Raw genomic sequence first — 16,687 nt, 5'->3', positions numbered from 1 at the left:
TAATATAAACAAGATAAATGATAGAAAACTTTTAATTAAGGATGATTAAATAAACGTGAATCATTTAGAAGGTACAATTATTGAAAGTACAATATTGGCAAACAAAGAAACAAATGTTAGGGAGGTGAAAATTGTATTAGAGTACTATATTTCTTCTAATCTTCACATATTTTCTTCTAATCTTGTAATAGTCAATTAAATCTCACTCGAGTTTTGATTTTCTCTAGATAAATCAAAACCTTTAGTGAGATTACTGCTGATAAATTTAAAAATAAAATTAAGCAAATTGTTTAGTATTCATGTCCTCTTTCTGTTTTCTTTTTCTTAAGTAAATATATTTAAATTCATTCAAACTTATATTCTCTTCTTAACTTGATTTTCTTTTTTATCTTAGTAACTCCTGTTTTGTAATTCCTGTATTATTAACTTTTGTAATTTTATCGAATTTTTAAATATTGTACTTTAGTACAAAATTGTTATTTATAGGAACTGCCCACAAACACGAGGTTGCTCAGACGGGTGTGCACTATGTTTATTCTGTGTATTCATTTTGTATTATAATATGTAGCAATAATTGTCACTTAATAATACATAATATTTCATGTAATGAATTAACAAATAATTATTGTAATTGCCCACAGCTAACACCTTCCACACAAGTTAAATATTTAGGAATTATTATAGACCAGCAGTTACGTTGGGATAAACAAATTGATTTCATGTGTACAAGTATAAGAAAGACAATTTATAAATTCATAATACTTCGAAATTTTGTCACTAAGGAGGCATTGAGAATAATATTTTTAGCTTCTGTACAATCATTAACACAATATGGTATAATAAATTGGGGTGGAGTAGCATCATCTGTACTTAATCCATTAATTTTATTACACAGAAGATTAATAAAAATTTGTCTGACCAAAAATATGGATTACCCAACAAATTTAATTTATACAGATTTTAATGTATTAACTATTGAAGACATTTATAAATATAGTTTACTAACTTACTACCACAGAAATCAAATAAAACATAAATCTATTCGACATGAATATCGTACTCGAAGACAAAAGTCTACTTTCCCATTAATTGAGCCTAAATGTCATACAAGTGCAGCTCTTAAACATGGTGCTAGTTTCGGCCCAAGACTTTATAATAAAATTATAAACAATTTTCCAAATTTGAAATATTTTAAAATTGAAGCTTTTAAAAAAAGAAATTTGTAAAATTATCCATGATATATAATATTAACAAATGTATTTTTTTACATTTTATTTATGTCGACTATATTAATGTTTTTATTGAATATCACTGGTTTCTGTCTGATTGTCAATTTATATTAAATGTGTATTTATATCTCTTTTTCTCTTTCTTCTTTATTCTTGTTCTTATGTTATTTATTGGTTTGAATTAAGTCACTTACTGTATTTAGTAAAGTGTCCTTGGAAATTTTATGTTATACTATTATTAGTGGCTAACGGTCTTACTAATAAAAACTCTATATATACAGACGTTTAACTGTCTTATACTTATACAATGAGTAGCTCATTTATACGTCGTGTGTAAATTCCTTACTAATAATCACTACATACGTCGCGTATAACAGTATAACTGTTACACAGCTACGTCATACTTTCGTCATTACTTCGTTACGAAAGATAATAGAATATACTTCGCACGAAAACATGACGACCTTCCCTCATCCCCTTCACCAGTTAACTGCAGGCACGCGCAAGGGATAAATCCTTAGCCGAGTTGCCAATTCTTGAAGTCATTGTGATTTGCGAACGTTTTTCAAACTCTGTTCCGTGAAACCGCGATTTTCAGCGAGACTATATTATCTTTGTAAATATACCTTCATTTATAAATTACTAAAACAAAATTGGTATAAAAATGAACAAACTTATTTTAAAAATACTTTATATTTATATTTTCACTAACATGTTTTGCCTAAATAAACAAAGAAATGCAGAATTATATAATAAGTGTTAAATTCTCATGTTATTGAAGTTCCAGAATTTTATACTTAATTAAGTATGTTACGCTGGTAAAATTTTCTGAAACTGTGATCATTGAATAGCAATTTATAGTACAAGAGAGTAAAATTAGATTTTATCCGCTTCGCCTTGGGTGATAATTACTCAAGCAATTAAAATGTTTACTCTAGTGTGCTATACAATATTTTATTCATTACTGGTATGTAAATTTAATTTTAAATTGTAGGTCTTTTCTTTGTAACGTGTTGTTGGCAGAGAAGTTCGTATATATTCATTTTAATTAATGCTAATATGTTGGTTGTCATATAGAGAGTGACGTAAAAACATTTAATTCACTGCTGTAAGTTAGAAAACTTTTAAGCACTGCTGTTAAGAATGTTATTATTTAGGTTGCTAAGGACGGTGAAATAAAGACCAGTTTGGATACCAGTCATGGATAAATGTATTCCTTTTAGATCATTTTTTCATAACACGAAAATCATATTAAAGCACAAAAAAGAATATATTTGTTTCTCTGCCAGTTTAGTTGTTCATTCGATGCAAATTTTCTGTAGGCCTAAGGAACGTTATAAGATACGAAATATGATTGAATTAATTAAGGATGCATGTACACTTCTTATACCTTAAAATTCTGTTATGTAAAATATAGGCATAATATAAAATTTAAATTTCTACACCAACTATTGAAGTTCATTCAGGTAAAACAACCCGTATTAGTTTTTTTAGTTATTTAACGACACTGTATCAATTACTAAGTTATTTAGTGTCGATGGGATTGGTGATGGCAAAATGGTATTTGGCGAGATGAGGTCGAGGATTCGCTATAGATTACCTGACATTCGCCTTACTGTTGAGAAAAACCTCGAAAAAACCCCAATCACATAAATCAGTCAAAGGGGGAACTGAACCCACGCCCGAGTGCAACTTCGGATCGGTAGTCAACTCAGCCAACTGAACTACGCCAGTGGCTCTGTATTAGATGTAAAGTGCGGCATTGGCTATAATAGCTGTTAAGTGGAAAACGGCATGAGCTTTTTTTTTCCTCTTCGCAAACTATATTCCTTAAAAACCCTTTTCCTGGTAATTCCGAAAGTGCTGGATAGAATCGAATGAAATTTTTTCTGTATTCTTAAACATAATGTACAAATCAGGCCAGAATATTTCCGTAAGTTTATTTGCTGTTGGCGATATCTTTTTTTCGCGTACTGTTCACATACTGTTCGACGAAGTAAATCACGTATAAAATCGTCTATCTTACCGAATTCTGTTTTAGTTTATTTTCTCTTCAGTTGGTGAATCGTAATTCTTAATTTCTATGCCCCATATATAATTTTTTTACCAACTCCGCCGGTTGCGTCCGATGTTAAGTGATTAAGATTTGTACTTATCAAACTGCCTAAACTTTCGATTACAATATGGATAGAATTTCTAACGTTAGAATAATTTTAAAACTTTGTTTTTTTAGCTACGCTCCTCTACAAATAAGATATTCTGTTTTCTTCGACGGTGTTATTTGTTCTTGTGATGGTCCTGGATCTTCAGGTGAATCAGGAGGCCTGGCTGCGGATCATCTGCTACAACACTCATTAATCATGCCGGAATAAATAGACATATTGAAGCGCACAACGGTATAAAACAACACGTCGACAAATGTCTAAAAAGATACTGAAAACGGGTGAAACCCAACAGGTAGAGGCAATGACTGCTAGATTTGGCAATGCTGGGATCTATTGTATTTCTGACACGCGGCTATGGGTTGAGTAGAGGATGGGGGTTTATGAGGGATTACCAATTCCAAGAAGAGAGGCCGTCATGTTTTCGAGTTCAAGTATATCTGAGGTTCTCTATTGCATCCGGTAGAGCGCTCTAGTGTGGCCTGTTAAGTATCGATAGTACAACTGGCTCTAATCGATTACCATACTATATTTTGGTCAAAGAGTACAAGCTACAGTAATATTATTCTAATTATTCTGTGCTCTTTGGTTTGTTCTTCTTTGGTTACTAGGCAACCATCATCATAAAATGACAGTCGATACGAACAGCTGCTAGAGGGGCGGCCATTTTTTCTCTATATACAACGCTTCGACAAGGGGTTTCGTGTATACATACTAGGTTCAAAAAGTTCCCGGAATTTGCTAGTATCATAGAAACAACGTAGGCTACCTTAAACACTATTCTACAGCATTCCCTTCAAAATAGTTGCCTTCCGCAACAACACACTTTTGCCAACGCGTGTAGAGTTCCTGGAAGTAGGCCTGGAAGCCATTTTGTGAAACCCGTCTTAGTGCTCTCGTCGCGTTTGCGATAACCTCTTCAGCATTGAATCTCCGTCCTTTCAGATGACTTTTCAGACGGGGAAACAGAAAGTAATCAGGTGGTGAGAGATCAGGAGAGTATGGTGGGTGATCCAAAGCAGTTATGTTGTGCCTGGCAAGAAAATTCTTTACAATAATTGCGCGATGAGCAGGTGCATTGTCATGCATAAGGAACCAGTTGTTTTCTACCCACTTTTCTGGACGTTTCCTTCTGACTGCGTCCCGGAGGCGACGGAGGATTTCTACGTACAATTCTTTCGTTACAGTACGACCTTCTGGAATGAACTCATGGTGGATGAGACCCTGAGAGTCGAAGAAAACTTCCAACATAACTCTGCCTTTGGAAGTGTTCCTAGGAAATTTTTGCTTCCGAGGAGATGTTTTCGATTTCCACTCAGATGACTGTCGTTTAGGGACTGGGTCGTACAAGTAGCACCAAGTTTCATCACTAGCAATAATTTTGTTTAAGAAATCACCATCTTCATCAGCCATACTGATCATGTCCCCAGCAAGAGTCATTCTTGTTTCTTTCTGTTCTGCCGACAACATTTTCGGAACTAACTTCTGAGACACGTAATGCATGTTGAGATGCTTGTGAAGAACATTGTGTACACTTCCGACTGATATTCCGACCTCTGCTGCTATCTCTTTTATGGTTTTACGTCGGTCGTCCCTCACAACATTACGCACACGCTGAGCGATTGCTTCATTTGTTGCAGTTGTTGGTCGGCCGCTGCGTACGTCATCTTTGATGCTATCGCGGCCACCAGAAAAGCGTTTATGCCAGGCATACACTTGAGTTTTTTTCATTGCTGCTTCGCCATATGCTTCTTCCAACAATCTTCATGTCTCTGCAGGAGTTTTGTGTAACAAAACACAGAACTTGATGTTTGTACGTTGCTCTGTGGACATAATTACAAAATGCGACGAACAAACAAAACACTATGATAAACAATTGCCTACAACTCAAAACCAACAATCGCCATTATCAACAAACTTTAAGGAAATGACATCATGAATGTTACCAACAAAACAAATGTATAATATCCCTTGTCATATATTAATACGAAAAATGGTAGTAAAATTCCGGGAACTTTTTGAACCCAGTAGTATAACTACTGCAAAGCAATTCCCATTGTATAGTTACAGCCTGTTTATACGTCCATCGCTTATGCATGGTTTATTAGTAACGTTTTCTGTCTCAACTCTGCATAAGTCTAGTATAAAAACTATACACGGTTTATTAGTAAGACTGTTAGACCACACCGTACACGAGCTTGGCTCTTACGGTAGTGGCTAGAAACATTTTTGTTTTATAAATATAATTTGTACTCACTAGCTAGCTAGTTAAATAAATAAATAAAATACAATATAATACATAATTAAGGACATAACGATCTACAGCATGCAATCCCTGAAATCAAATGATGATGATGATGATGATGATGTTGAAAATAAATACTATGCTAATGTCGCAGTCAACATTAAAATTAATTAGAAAACCTCCCCTATGGTTAACCTCGAAGATAATCAAACTAATGAAGTGAATAAGAGTCTATGATCTGGTAAGAACAAGATAATCGTGATAAGATTATGGACGACAGTTTCTCTTGCCAGAAGGTACGGAACAGACAGAATCTCTTCCTGATGAAATTGAGAAAACATTCCCCTGCACCAAGGAAGGAGTGTGCATTTCACAACCGACCACTTTCATCCGTTTAACATGGTAGTTAAAAGATTCATGGGACTGTAAACCCACTCTACACGCCTTCAGCACTTGCTGTTTAGTTGTGAACAGCAACTTTTATATTTTATTACATATGCAGTACATGAATCTACAGCCACATCGCATTTCAACGAAGTGTCCTGACAGCTAATTGCATGGTAAACGGTCCTATTTCCAGCGGTTTTGAATTTCTAAATCTCCACAATAAACTGAAAATTAAATAAACCTCAAGTATTGTCACCCGTATTGCAAAAAGCTGAACTATTAAGGAGTAGCTTTGACATTGCGCGTAAGCCGTGTCGTCTATTCGAATCCCGCCTAGAATATGAAAGTTTTATGTCTTGTTAATTTGATGTCTTGTGCCCTTCGTCACTGAAATTCCACCATTATCCGTCTTGTACTGAGTGGAAAAAAAATCCGCGTATGGATTTATAGTACGTCCTACTAGGTAATGGGATACACCTTTTACAACAACAAAAATTAATGTATGTTGACGACACTATAGTGAATGGAAATGTCGAAATGACGCAGACATGACAACAAAAAAAGGGATAAAATCAAAATCTGTCTAGTGAAATGTAAGACTGAAGACGAAAAATGACAATTTTAAACCGTGTTCATTCAACTGTGGAGGTTGCGCACAAAACGGGTCATTAAAAAAAAAAAGTATCTTTTTTTTTCAGGAAATAAAAAAACTGTATCGAGCCTTCACTTTAGCGGTAGCCCAAAGAGAACGACAATTTTATGTATCGTGCACGTTAGGTCCATTGTTCTAATGGTGTATGTATGTATGTATGTATGTATGTATGTATGTATGTATGTATGTAGTTATGTATGTATTTATTCACACTGCAAATAGGTAAATACCCGGTGGTAGTGGGAACTAATTACACTCAATAATGACAATTAATAATAAACAATTAATAAAAAATACAATTAATAATAATAATAATACATAATAATAATAATAATAATAATAATAATAATAATAATAATAATAATAATAATAATAATGAGCATCCTAAATTAAATGAAGCACGATCACTTAAAATAACATTTAAAGTAAATCTAATTTGTATCTTAACCCTAAATTCGAAATAAAACCCACGAGTATGATATATTCATACATGCACAAGTACCTTTCAGAACTACACTCATTTTGCTGTCAACGCACTCACTGCACTGGTAACTACGATAAATTTCACTGACACTATCTTGATTTCACTAACACTTCAAAAACAGTTCACTGTTCAAATACTTTGCACTACCACTATAAACTATAAAACTTCACTGACACAAACACACTTTACTTACACAACACACTTCACACTTCATACTTCAAATAACAAAACATCAATTACACCCTTTAAATAGTGTGCATAATATACTACCGTCTATTAGTAAAATCCTTAAGCCTATTTTTAAATACATTTTTGGTTATTAGTAAAGCTTTTAGTAAGTCTGCAGGTAAAGCATTCCAGTCCCTGATGGTACGATTGAGAAAAGAAAACTTTCCAGTGTCCGTCCGCTGTCTTCTTTCCCTCAATTTATATGAGCGCTCGTTCCAATGGTGCCAATAATCACGATTTTAGTCATTTTCTGTGCATTTTACACACAAAAATATTTTGGAAATGTCCGGTTTCGTTTGGAAACATGAGGGAAATGTTCACTTTTATTCGAAAAAAAGCATTTGACATTTATAACAGTAAAACATACACGTGACTTGCATCAACTGTATCATTGAGTAACGAATATAACATTACAATCTTCCAGTAATAGGGATCTAGAGCACATAGGGCCTACATTACCAAGTATATACACATCTACAATTAAATTTTGACATCCTAACGGGAAAATATGTTCCTCTGACCTCTACTGCGGGAAGGTAGCGGCCTGGTCGGTACTTACTACATTATCATCCGTACCATAATACTTTTACAATAATTTCAATTTAAAAAAAAACATTTAGCTAAAATATTTGAATGCACATTGCACGAAAATAAGAATATGAATTGAATAGCTCACCTCCCTAGATATCCTTCACTTTCATTTTACTGTATCATGAGGTTACAAAGAAAATTATCGGTCTTACTAATAAAAACTCTATATAGCTATAGGCGTTAACTGTCTTATACAATGAGTAGCTCGTTTATACGTCGTGTGTAAATTCCTTACTAATAATCACTACATACGTCGTACATAACAATATGACACTGTTACAGTCCACACCTATAGAGTAACGGTTAGCGCGTCTGGCCACGAAACCAGGTGGCCCGAGTTCGAGTTCCGATCGGGCAAGTTACCTGGTTGAGGTTTTTTCCGGGGTTTTCCCTCAACCCTATATGAGCAAATGCTGGGTAAAATTCGGTGTTGGACCTCGGACTGATTTCACCGGCATTATCACCTTCATCTCATTCAGACACTAAATAACCTAAGATGTTTATAACGTGTCGTAAAATAACCTACTAAAAAAAAAATAAAAATAACTGTTACACAGCTACGTCATACTTTCGTCATTACTTCGTTACGAAAGGTAATAAAGTATCTGAGGTTCTCTATTGCATCCGGTAGAGCGCTCTAGTGTGGCGTGTTAAGTATCGATAGTACAACTGGCTCTAATCGATTACCACATTATATTTTGGTCAAAGAGTACAAGCTACAGCAATATTATTCTAATTATTCTGTGCTCTTTGGTTTGTTCTTCCGTGGTTACATGGCAGCCATCATCATAAAATGACAGTCGATACGAACAGCTGTTAGAGGGGCGGCCATTTTTTCTCTATATACAAGGCTTAAACAAGAGGTTTCGTGTATATAGCTACTGCAAAGCAATTCCCATTGTATAGTTACAGCCTGTTTATACATCCATTGCTTATGCATGGTTTATTAGTAACGTTTTCTGTCTCAACTCTGTATAAGTCTCGTACAAAAACTATACACGATTTATTAGTATTAGACCGATACATAAAAGAAAATTATAAGTATAACTAAGGTCTCTGAGCCAAATAACGCCATGTATACCTTTAACGCCACCCTATTAAAATTTGTTAACGACACAAGTTTTCGGTAGTGCACTACTGTAGCCTGCATTCGCTTGCAATCTAGTGATGAAATGAGTTACTAGCTGTCCGCTGACATTTACGAGTGACATTATATTCCGTCATTTTCCTGTTGTGTGTTGATAGTGAATGGCTGTTCTTATATCAAGGTAAGAGGCAATATTTTATTTTGTGTGTTGAGCAAATAATAACTATAGTAAACTATATATTTTCGTGATCCTTAAACATTCTTCTATGTATAGAAAGTATTTGCTATCTATAAAATTTGAAAATGTTAGAGAAACAGGCATGTCATGTTATCAAGTACTCAGTAGCGCTTTAACGCCATGTGGCGTTAAAGGTCTACAGACAAAATTTTAGGTTATGTTAGTACTAAGGCTGACAGTATAGCATCAGTGTGAAAACATCAGGAAAATCACTAAGCTTTCAACTTACAAATGTTCAGAATGTGCAGTGATGATATTGGTTCAATTGCTTATCGATCTCTTAATTTTTTTTTTTATTTTACATACCGTAACTTAATTTTTTTGTTTCACGTATTGGAAAACATTCATATTAAACTAAAAGCTTTTGTGTTTAATAACTTTCTACTGTGTCACATTGTCTCTTATTTTTTTTTAAAGTAAGGAGTCACTGGAAAACAAATTTTCCTAATCCATCTGGTGTTTCAGTTTCAGATCAAGAATCTTTCATTAGTATTGAGTGATTTTGTATCTTTTATTAACAGAAACTCAAATTTAGTCGCTTAGTTCAATTTGTGTTGCTTAGGAAAAATAATTCGTTAATAATTATAAGTGTATAGGTTACTAGAAAATAGGTGGCGTTAATTGGACAACCTGTTCCTAATAACGCCAGTTTACAAAGTTTTCCTATTTGAGTTCTAATTCTTGTTGGGTATATAATATATCCATTTTCATTGTGCTATTTTGTAAAGATAAGATTACAGTTTCTATTTTATAATTTTCGTGTTTATACATAACTTATTTCCAGAGCAAAAGTGACTGAAGTGGCGTTATTTGGTACGTGTACCTTAATTATTTTCCCAATGTACACTTTCTAAACAAGAACTCAGCACTTCTAAAATAAACTAATAAATAATCACGATTAAAATTCGAAACATGACAAGAGACAAGGATAGAAACTTAACAAATAAAGCCATCTCATTTTTGGATATTCTGAGCAAAAATAACTTAAATTAGCTAGCAATTTATCAGGCAACGGCGCAACCGATAAGAAGCTGGGAGAAAGGCTCTGGTAGTAGCAAGCACACACGACAAGTCACGAAAAGTATGACGTTAAATGACCCGTTCTATTTAACCCAATATATTTTATTCTCCAAAAAACGTCGGCTCTCAAAGCCAGAAACAAATCCAACTCGCTCATTCCTAAGCTTCCTAATGAAATAAGCCTTAACAATAGCAGGTAACGAATGCATACAAGTAAGTAACCTGGCAGGGGTCCAGTGTTTCTACAAGTGACTGTACAGTTGACTGCTGCAGCAAGCGGATGCCACATGAATACAGATGAGTGTGTTGCTAATTGAAACGACAGTAACGACGACGGCAGCACACGACAATGAATGGGACCCCATCTAGCCAACTAGCCTCCTCATCTGATGTCGCCTTCGCCTTCTTGCCCGGCTAGATCTTCCTCATTCCAGCATCAGGATCTCTCTTTTCCATGCCATTCATGCACGTCACTGCGTATGAACTCTTACACATCTACGGTTTTAGCTACACCAAGTGCCATTAATCCTATATTCACAAGGTACGCGTCCATCGCGTGCATGGGATGCATGTCCGTCTCTCGATTTATTACATCATGTTTTATGGAGTGAAATAAGAAGGAATGTCAACGAAAGGAATAATGATGCAAATGCGAATCTTTATTTAAAGTTTATTTTAACTATGAGGCTATTCAGAGATTATGATACTGCGATAACAGAGTACTGATGGAATGGAAATGTGAGGAAAACTAAAGATTTTTCCCATCTCAAAACTCACATCTGTCCTCAAACATAACTGTATGTTATTACTAAGCTGTGGATTTATGCCTATATGCCTATTTTAATCCTTAACCTGAAGGCGGAAGATTTTAGGTTCCATATCCATTTTAAGACATTGTAAGTATTATATGCGAATTTTATGTGACCAGAATATTGTACGAAATGGAACTATAAAAATTGGAGATTTATCTTTCGAAGAGGTGGAAAGATTCAAGTATCTTGGAGCAACAATAACAAATATAAATGACCTCGGGAAGAAATTAAACGCAGAATAAATATGGGAAATGCGTGTTATTATTCGGTTGAGAAGCTTTTATCATCTAGTCTTCTGTCAAAAAATCTGAAAGTTAGAATTTATAAAACAGTTATATTACCGGTTGTTCTGTATGGCTGTGAAATTTGGACTCTCACTTTGAGAGAGGAACAGAGATTAAGGGTGTTTGAGAATAAAGTTCTTAGGAAAAAATTTGGGGCTAAGAGGGATGAAGTTACAGGAGAATGGAGAAAGTTAAACAACGCAGAGCTGCATGCATTGTATTCTTCACCTGACATAATTAGGAACATAAAATCCAGACGTTTGAGATGGGCAGGACATGTAGCACGTATGGGCGAATCCAGAAATGCATATAGAGTGTTAGTTGGGAGGCCGGAGGGTAAAAGACCTTTGGGGAGGCCGAAACGTAGGTGGGAAGATAATATTAAAATAGATTTGAGGGAGGTGGGATATGATGGTAGAGACTGGATTAATCTTGCTCAGGATAGGGACCAATGGCCGGCTTATGTGAGGGCGGCAATGAACCTCCGGGTTCCTTAAAAGCCAGTAAGTAAGTATATGCGAATTTTATAGTGCCTATAATTGCCTATTTCACTATTAAATGTCTATTTGCTTATAAATGCCTAAAAATTGCCTAAATATCCGTATTATATATTATACGTGAATTTACAGACCATTATATCGATATGTTTTAATCTGTAATGTGTTTCTTTTTTATCTAGCAGAGGGAAGTGATATAGAACTATCGATAATTCTCTGTGTTACGTTTACTGCCACCAGAGCGCGGAGAAATCGAATAATTTAAAATCAACCAATAAGAAAAAATGTATTTCGAAAGCCGTATGAATAATTGTGGTAGTTGACTAGGGTAGTTGTTTTAAACTGTATATCCGTTTTGTGAGTTCGTGAATTGAGTATGGAGTTGAGTTTTCTGCTGTAATATGTGAAGTATACCGTGGAGATATGCCAAAGCAAAAGTCATTAGAAGCACTGATTTGAAAATACATTCACATTACTGAATTCCCACTGGTTTGGTCCCCATTTGAGATTGGATCCCTGAATTATTGCCCTATCACTTCATGTGAAGTGGAAGGGAGTTTCTGCCAATTTAAGAACATTCTTACAGACAATAGACATCAGTTCTCATTACAACATTTGGACGAGTATTTAATTATTCACTGCCATGATGACATTCCTATAGAAAGTAGTGTATAGTGCTACGCTATGGTCGTGTTAGCCATTAAGAATTAGAAATTTGTTAGTGTCTTTTTTAAATGCCTATTTTTCCTGCCTATTTCAACTGTTTTTAGTGCCTAAAAATCCGCAGCTTGGCCATCACATACAAACCATGAGATAACTGCGCTACGGCTCGGCTAGATCAATAAATGCATCAATAAATTTCCGTGTAGGCCTAGTTGAGTGAAAACAGACGGACAGTGGGCCTATAATTGAGGGATGTAAATCCCAGTGGTATAATTGCAATTTTTTTTTTTCAAAATATTTGAGTTAAAGATGGGAGAGTGAAGCTAAACTTCCCATTTATTCCGTACACAAATGCTATGTGTGCTACTCAAATACGTGCTGCATTATATGGGTGAAAAGAAAACCTACTTCACCAGTCAGCTCTTTGGTTTGGGGCACAAGGGATATGTTTCAGTTATATTCATTGTCCTCCATTCTTTCCATTAGGATGGTATATGATTGCAGATTTCATTGTCAAATTGTGGCTGTATGTTATCCGCAGGGGCAGGTATTTATGGAGATTGACTTGTACTCTTGCCGGAGATTAATGGAAATTTTGGAAAATAGGCCTACAATTATTTTGGAATTGGACTATTAACTCAGTATGAATATTACTTTCCAAATAATTAACATTAAAGTTTCGTTGGATTCTGGTAAAGGTGCGGTATGGCCAATAGACAATATTTGTTGGATTGAGACTGTATTTAACATACATTCATTAAAAACGAAAAAAAAATAAAATAAACTTTCAGCCCTCAAATTAACACTTTCAAATCATCAGTGAAATGTTGAATTCTCAGTCTTTTGAATTCACTAATGTAATCAGAACACCTGGAATACCATGTAATGTAGCCTACTTGGATAAATAACAAATTCAAGTACAAAAAATCCGAAAAAAAAAACTCAGAATATGAAATTCGCTATAAAACGACGCAATAGTAATAATTCGCGAATGTGTTCATATTTCGCTATTAGAAATCTATTTCGCGATTTGTCGCGATAGTTTTATTCGCATGTTATTAATCAGAATCACTTAATTCGTAAAGATTAGTAAAACTATTGTATATCTATTATGTCGTGATTTTCGCGATTTCCATAAATACCCGGCCCTGGTTATTCATAACACCAATATTGAAACTGTAAATCACCAAATTCATAATTTCTGTAACAGATTCATGGAGAGTGTTGTCAATTCAGTGGTTTTCCCGCTAGACTGGTGTTTTTCTGTGTTAGTTTAACGGGTAAAATTTATTAAATTTGTATTGAAGATACATGGATTTAGCGGGTATTTTTAGCAGTCACAGCGGCAAAATAATTTCATTTTATATTAACAATAGCATATAACAATTTAGCGGTTTCTGCATTGTTTCATAGCGATTTAAGAATCGAGCTGGCAACACTGTTCAGAGAATGTGGCCAGAATTTTAGAATAACAGAAAATGCTAAGAAGAATAGTGACTGGGGGATGTTTGTTCCAGAACACATACTGTAAGTACTTACTCCGAGTCCGAAATGAAATGGGGGTTTGTAACACTTTGGTACTCCTACTAAAACAGAACACTACATGTCCTGCTCAAAGTGGTGATCATTAGAATTAATGCATAACTCCAATCTTCGAATGAATGGTGCCCTAGAACATCGTGTTGTCTATTAAATTTATGTACAGGCATCAATAGTACGTCGCTACATGTCCTTTGGTGGTGTTGTAACATTTTGATAGACAGTAACCTTGACCGTTTCCCAAAGAAAAAAATCTAGTGGCGTAATGTCAGGAGAACGAGCAGGCCAACTAACTGATTTATCACATCCAGTCCACTTGCTACGTTATTTGTGGTCCAGATCACGATGGACTCTTAAGGCGTTATGTGCTGGGCACACATCATTCTCGTACCGCCTAACCATTACATTGGAGAATTAATATAATAAGAGAAATTGAAGACCTGAATTGACAAACATCCCAAGTCACCGAATTTGACTTTTTATCTGGCATATGTTGTGTTCTGAATAGGCTACCATCCAGGCTCGAATTCAAGCCAGTGATTTTGAATCACACAAACATTTGTTTCAATGCTCTTATATGCAAGCCTACGTAGTTTTGATGCTCTCCTGAAAACTTTACTTTACTGTACTAGGGATGTTTGTCAATTCAGATCTTCAATTACAAAAATAGCGCAGGAAGATAAAAACAGAAGGAGTATAAAAAACTTACCCACAGACGCTCAGTCCACCATCTCTCTCAGAATCTGTCCAACGATGAACGCTTTCCAGGGACGAGTTATCAGACCCTGTGGACCAATAACCATCGGTAAGTATTAGACTTGGGATCTTTGTCAATTCAGGTCTTCAATTTCTCTCTAAATTTTAATAGATGATAGATCGATAATAATTCTTCTATGTGTACAATACCGCATAAGCGCAACTTAACCCGAATGGCTAGTGTGCCGATCTTTATTTTTTTTAGTAGGTTATTTTAGGACTCTATCAACATCTTAGATTATTTAGCGACTGAATGAGATGAAGATGATAATGCTGGTGAAATGAGTCCTGGGTCCAGCACCGAAAGTTACCCAGCACTTGCTCATATTGGGTTGAGGGAAAACCCCGGAAAAACCCGCAATCAGATAACTTGCCCCGACCGGGAATCGAACCCGGGCCATCTAGTTTCGCGGCCAGACGCGCTAGCCGTTACTCCATAGGTGTGGACCAGACCTTTATACAAGAGTACCGAATCTAACTGAAAATTGTAATTCACAAAGATGATGTATGAGGTAGATCTTTGCAAAGTATTCCTGTTTACCCAATCAACATTACACAATTGCTCTGGTAATCGTCTTTATCGTAACAGTGTAATGTAAACACAGAATAAATATTTAAATTAACTCATTATTATTATTATTATTATTATTATTATTATTATTATAGCTATTTCTTACCAATGTTTATTATGGTCTCACTAACATTACCTATCCAACTTTCATTATTTACTTTCATGTTGTTTTATGGTCTAGATATTAATGTAATTACTATTATAAGCCAACTGTATTCAATTAGAATTAGAGTCTGGGTGGGCGGAAGAGATGGTCTACTGGCCTTAGCTCTGCCAGATTAAATAAATAAATAAATAAATAAATAAATAAATAAATAAATCCACCCTATATGATGAATTATGGACAAATTCAAAGACGCAAAAGTGGTGTAGCTACAGTTTCGCTGCTTGAGATACGGTGATCGATAACTATCTGCGTAAACACAATATAATAATAATAATAATAATAATAATAATAATAATAATAATAATAATAATAACAACAGTGATATCAATAATAACAATATTTACGGCTAGGATTTTCATGATTTAACATATTTTATAAGGTCAATGAGTTGCTATAGTATACAGAAATCCATTTTACGAAATAAACTAATTAAATCAATACAATGAAAGAGTAATGGAACGGAGAAAAATTCTCTCCGGCGCCGGGATGTCATAGATGTCTATGAACGTAGGACTGAAGTCCACACATGTGCTGAGGTGCACTCGTCATGAGTGACTAGTTGGCCGGGATCCGACGGAATAAGCGCCGTCTTAAATCACGAAGTGATTTACTCATATCATATATTATATTATCGTCATCGCATGATGACGCAGAATATCTGCATGGAAATATCATATGTACTTTGGTACATTAAATAATATAATATAAAATATAATATAATTAAATCAAGGTATTTTGTTAGAGCATATTTGTGCATATTTGACAGTTTTATCCTGACAGAGCATATTTTAATAATCTATTAGTCATATTCAACACATTTTTATATTTTGAAGCTTTTTACACACTTGTCTATATCCAATGTTGTTTTTCGTTGTTTCATTTTTGTCTGGTAAGATTTCAATATTTTCTTCCTACCCTGTTCTGTGGAATATGCAAATTGAACTTGATCCTAAACAGTCACGACATTTCTCTATTGCTATGCATTTCACTTGAAGCAACTGGATGTGGAAGTAGGGGAAACCACTTTGTTGCCATATTTCAGAAAAAGGAGGGTGTGTGTGAAAGACAGCGAGAGA

General features: G+C 34.8%; 1 protein-coding gene across 3 annotated transcripts in view; it reads right to left on the bottom strand.

The window, feature by feature from the left end:
- Positions 1-16,687, bottom strand: part of Ntan1 (N-terminal amidohydrolase 1) — a 624,645-nt gene that overhangs the window by 540,001 nt on the left and 67,957 nt on the right. For all 3 annotated transcript variants that reach the window (XM_069846121.1, XM_069846125.1, XM_069846123.1), the window contains exon 3: positions 14,828-14,903. The gene's annotated coding sequence lies outside the window, so the exon portion shown is untranslated. The remainder of the gene's footprint in view (positions 1-14,827; positions 14,904-16,687) is intronic.

This window comes from Periplaneta americana, chromosome 14 (assembly GCF_040183065.1).
Source record: "Periplaneta americana isolate PAMFEO1 chromosome 14, P.americana_PAMFEO1_priV1, whole genome shotgun sequence".
NCBI lineage: Eukaryota > Metazoa > Arthropoda > Insecta > Blattodea > Blattidae > Periplaneta > Periplaneta americana.
The sequence above is the reverse complement of the archived record's forward strand: the minus strand, read 5'-3'. Positions and strand labels throughout refer to the sequence as shown.